Source organism: Ranitomeya variabilis, chromosome 7 (assembly GCF_051348905.1).
Source record: "Ranitomeya variabilis isolate aRanVar5 chromosome 7, aRanVar5.hap1, whole genome shotgun sequence".
NCBI classification, from domain to species: domain Eukaryota; kingdom Metazoa; phylum Chordata; class Amphibia; order Anura; family Dendrobatidae; genus Ranitomeya; species Ranitomeya variabilis.
This window is the reverse complement of record NC_135238.1, coordinates 4,784,240-4,789,843: the sequence shown is the minus strand read 5'-3', so window position 1 is coordinate 4,789,843 and position 5,604 is coordinate 4,784,240. Positions and strand designations below refer to the sequence as shown.

At 42.5% G+C, this 5,604-nt stretch overlaps 1 protein-coding gene across 1 annotated transcript in view; it reads right to left on the bottom strand.

The window, feature by feature from the left end:
• Positions 1-553: 553 nt before the first annotated feature.
• The window catches only part of LOC143785058 (uncharacterized), a 26,495-nt gene continuing 21,444 nt past the window's right edge, over positions 554-5,604 (bottom strand). The window contains exon 5 of the mRNA XM_077273720.1: positions 554-882. The gene's annotated coding sequence lies outside the window, so the exon portion shown is untranslated. The remainder of the gene's footprint in view (positions 883-5,604) is intronic.

Here is a 5,604-nt window from a genome sequence, read left to right as displayed (position 1 = left end):
GCCTAGAGCCCGTGTCGACTGTCTGGGCACTCGGACCTTCTCCCTAGATGCAGGAAACACTCCTTCTCTTAGCTGCAGCTAATCCCTCCTACAGTAACTGGTATTTTGTACACTATTCTAAGATACTCCATCTTGTGGGCAAACTTAAGTACTACGCTTTCCCTATTTAACAGATACACCAAATACTGTATATACATTTAGCAGAACAAGACATGGTAATACACCTGATTGTGTAGCAGTACCATTATATACGATGTGATAGTACACTTAAATCATGGAGCAATATCAACATATGTTAATCTATACACATACACTAATAACATACGGCACCAGGACAACAGGGAAAGGCAAGGGCAATAACATATTTTACCATACCCCCTACAGATGCAGTCCTAGGAGACCTCAGAGCATTATACATATTTCAGAGTATTTGGGGGCTTTGCAGTATTTATATTCACAGCAAATCAATTGGCTACAAACTATATTTTCTGGCAAAAGTCAGCATAACTGGATTCACTTATCTCTAAAGTTTATATTAACCTAAAGAGACACATCCAGAAACAAACATATATTTATTAATCAGGACAGGAGAATAAGAAAACTTTAATTTGCAGGCATTATTAATCAATTAGGTAATAGCAGCTGGTACAGATGGTACAACCCCCCTCCAGATAAAGAGGTCATCGATGTAACGTCCACACGGACCAGTAATGCACAAAAATGGATCATTAGTTGAATTTATACATATCTACTCCTATGCAGCCATATTCCATACATGAGACGCATGACATTAAGTTACAGATGAAAAAACATCCAGAGTTGCATTTTCTCCTGATGAAACCATTCTGCGGCATCAGATATATCGGTGTTTGTATTTTCTTCCTGTACAAGAAATGAAGAGACAATAGTTATAACTTCTCCAATATTCTTCACTGTGTGTAGTAACTCTACACATTAGGTGCTCTGGCCTCACTCCTGCTTGCTCAGCTGTGCTGCCAGCTTCCTCCTTGCTATGCTATAAATGCCCAATGCTGTGTCCTCCACTTACCGCATTGATCACTATAAGGACAATGGTTTCCAGATCACTTACATACACATAGTCATCTCTGAACTCTATAGCTGATTGTGTATGTTTTGCAAGAAAGCAAATATTTAGTTATCATCTCAGATTTTTTTCATCCAGGACATCATATAATCCACAGACACCAGGTGATCTCAGTTTGCGCTGTGCAATGCTTCATCTCCCTGCAGCCATATAGTGACGTATCCCTCAGGGTAATAAATTAGCATTGCTACTCCAATAGGTGGGGCTAGAGTTCAGGTCCTGTGCTTCAGGGACTTCTCCGACATAAAGGGGTGCTTTAAAAACAAACAACACTTTAAATGGAATCTGTCACCTAGGATTTTCTGTGTAATCTGTGGGAAGCATTGTGTATAGCAAGAGGAGTAGAGCAGTTCCAGACTTGTATAGAAGTTTATGGGAAAAGGTTCAGTATGTCTTGTTATGTGTCCAGAGAGCTCTCTGCCCTTTCTAGGCTTAAGATTCCAGTGGGCGGGATTAATCTGTGAACAACAGCTCTATCTGTATGGCTGCACCCACAAATCAAACCTATAAATGGATCCATTTTCTGAAATCACTAGTGGCGACAAATTTATTTTCGTAATCTGAAAAAGTTATTTTCAATACTTTGGGGTTGTACCGGACCCCATTGCAGTCCCCCGGAAGCTGCAAGTACAAGTAATGCCTTAAATAAGTAACAAGCAAGCGTGATAAAAGGGAGATTCCTCCAATCACCAGAACTCCCTACTCACAATCATGTATAGATTCACCAAAAAGTGAGGCTAATAGGCCAAAATATAATTTTTAATGCTATTATGCCTTGGTTGGGCAATAAGATGCTCACAAACCATATGTATTAGTAGTAGTCATTTTCAAACAGAGATATCACAAGAGTGATATTGACCAAAGTTCAGATGATACTCAGGTACTATTCAATATAGTGACGCCGACTATAGTACTAATCACACTCTGGGTTCTATAGAGTGTAGTGGGGCTGAAAATGGTTCAGCTTTCACTATGAACTCAAATGAGACTGACAGAGATCAAGTAGATAATGTCTACAAATTCTATAAAAGTATAGTGGGGCTGACATCGGTTCAGCTTACACTGACAAGTCTGAATGAGACATTGATATAGATAAGTAGGGCTGACAATTATATGTCCCTACTAGGGGTACTGAAGGTCACACCACACTTGGTTCAATTTTCACTATAATTGTAAACACAAAAAACAGAAGCACCGTTCACATTATCAGCCATTGAGTCCACATATAACATACAGTTGTGCTCAAAAGTTTACAAACCCCGGCAGAATTTATTTTTCCTTTCTTGTCCTTTTTTAAGAGAATATGAATGATAACACCCAACCACTCATGGTTAGTGGTTGGGTGAAGCCATTTATTGTCAAACTACTGTGTTTTCTCTTTTTAAATCATAATGACAACTCAAAACATCCAAATGACCCTGATCAAAAGTTCTCATCCCCCATTTCTTAATAGCGTATATTGCCCCCTCTAACATCAGTGGCAGCTTGAAGTCTTTTGTGGTAGTTGTGGATGAGGTTCTTTATTTTCTCAGATGGTAAAGCTGCCCACTCTTCTTGGCAAAAAGCCTCCAGTTCCTGTAAATTCCTGGGCTGTCTAGCATGAACTGCGCGCTTGAGATCTCCCCAGAGTGGCTCAATGATATTGAGGTCAGGAGACTGAGATGGCCACTCCAGAACCTTTACCCCCTTAACGACCGCCGATACGCCTTTTAACGGCGGCCGCTAAGGGTACTTAAACCACAGCGCCGTTAATTAACGGCGCTGTGGAAAAAGTGAATAGCGCCCCCCCAGAGTCGGATTTTCTCTGGGGTCTCGGTTGCCGAGGGTAGCCGAGACCCCAGAGAACATGATTCGGGGGTTTTTTACGGACCCCCGAGTTGCGATCGCCGGTAATTAACTGTTTACCGGCGGTCGCAACAAAAACAAACAAACCGCGATTTGCCTTTTAATTTCTCTGTCCTCCGATGTGATCGCACATCGGAGGACAGAGAAATAGGGTCCCCGATGGCCCCCGATAGCCCCCCAATACTCACCTATCTCCCCCGGTGCTCCTCGTGGCTCCCGATGGGCGCCACCATCTTTTTTCCGCAGTACGCCCACCGCCCGGCACCTGGAAGATCTGCCGGGGGTAGCCGAGACCCCAAAGAACATGATCGGGGGCAGTTTTTCAACGCATCCGCTGCCCAGTCTATGTCCTGGGGAGGAGGGGGCAGAGTTACGGCCACGCATGCGCGGAAATGGCGGACGCGACGTACAAAAAAAAGGTTACATTGAACTTTTTTTGTGACGACGGGGCTAAAGTTATGGTTAGGGTTGGGGCTAAAGTTAGGGTTAGGGTTGGGGCTAAAGTTAGGGTTAGAGTTGGGATTAGGGTTTGGATTAGGGTTGGGATTAGGGTTACGTTTGGGATTAGGGTTAGGGTTGGGATTAGGGTTAGGGGTGTGTTGGATTTAGGGTTATGGTTAGGGTTGAGATTAGGGCTGTTTTGGGGTTAGGGTTGTGATTATCGTTAGGGTTGTGATTAGGATTATGGATCGGGTTGAGATTAGGGTTAGGGGTGTGTTGGAGTTAGGGTTGGAGTTATAATTTGGGGGTTTCCACTGTTTAGGTACATCAGGGGGTCTCCAAACACGACAGCCAATTTTGCGCTAAAAAAGTCAAATGGTGCTCCCTCCCTTCTGAGCTCTGCCGTGCGCCCAAACAGTGGTTTACCCCCACATATGGGGCATCAGCGTACTCGGGATAAATTGGACAACAACTTTTGGGGTCCAATTTCTCCTGTTACCTTTGTGAAAATAAAAACTTGGGGGCTAAAAATCTTTTTTGTGGGAAAAAAAAATCTTTTTTTATTTTCACTACTCTGCATTATAAACTTCTGTGAAGCACTTGAGCATTCAAAGTTCTCACCACATATCTAGATAAGTTCCTTAGGGGGTCTAGTTTCCGAAATGTGGTCACTTGTGGGGGGTTTCTACTGTTTAGGTACATCAGGGGCTCTGCAAACGCAACATAACACCCACAGACAATTCTATCAAAGTCTGAATTCCAAAATGGCGCTCCTTCTCTTCCGAGCTCTGCCGTGTGCCAAAACAGTGGTTTACCCCCACATATGGGGTACCAGCATACTCAGGACAAATTGGAGAACAAATATTGGCATCCAATTTCTCTTGTTACCCTTGTGAAAATAAAAACTTGGGGGCTAAAAAATCTTTTTTGTGAAAAAAAAAAATATTTTCTATTTTCACTACTCTGCATTATAAACTTCTGTGAAGCACTTGGGCATTCAAAGTTCTCACCACATATCTAGATAATTTCCTTGGGGGGTCTAGTTTTCAAAATGGGGTCACTTGTGGGGGGTTTCTACTGTTCAGGTACATCAGTGGCTCTGCAAACGCAACATAACGACTGCAGACCATTCTATCAAAGCCTGCATTTCAAAATGGCGCTCCTTCCCTTCCGAGCTCTGCCGTGCGCCTAAACAGTGGTTTACCCCCACATATTGGGTACCAGCATACTCAGGACAAATTGGACAACAACTTTTGGCATCCAATTTCTCTTGTTACCCTTGTGAAAATAAAAACTTGGGGGTTAAAAAATCTTTATTGTTAAAAAAAAATATTTTTTATTTTCACGACTCTGCATTATAAACTTCTGTGATGCACTTGGGCATTCAAAGTTCTCACTACACATCTAGATAAGTTTCATGGGGGGTCTAGTTTCCAAAATGGGGTCACTTTTGGGGGGTTTCTACTGTTTAGGCACATCAGGGGCTCTCCAAACGCGACATGGCGTCCGATCTCAATTCCAGTCAATTTTGCATTGAAAAGTCAAATGGCGCTCCTTTGCTTCCGAGCTCAGCCATGCACCCAAACAGTGGTTTACCCCGGGGTGTCGGCGTACTCAGGACAAATTGTACAACAATTTCTGGGGTCCATTTTCTCCTGTTACCCTTGGTAAAATAAAAATTTGGAGGCAAAAAGATCATTTTTGTAGAAAAAATGCGATTTTTTTATTTTCACGGCTCTACGTTATAAACTTCTGTGAAGCACCTGGGGGTTTAAAGTGCTCACCACACATCTAGATAAGTTCCTTAAGGGGTCTAGTTTCCAAAATGGTGTCATTTGTGGGGGGTCTCCACTGTTTAGGCACATCAGCGGCTCTCCAAACGTGACATGGCGTCCGATCTCAATTCCAGCCAATTCTACATTGAAAAAGTAAAACGACACTCCTTCTCTTCCAAGCTCTGCGGTGCGCCCAAACAGTGGTTTACCTCCACATATGGGGTATCGGCATACTCAGGACAAATTGCACAACAAAATTTGTGGTTAAATTTCTGTTTTTACACTTGTGAAAATTAAAAAGAATGGTTCTGAAGTAAAATGTTTGCAAAAAAAAGTTAAATGTTCATTTTTTTCTTCCACATTGTTTCAGTTCCTGTGAAGTAATTAAAGGGTTAATAAACTTCTTGAATGTGGTTTTGAGCAGCTTGAGGGGTGCAG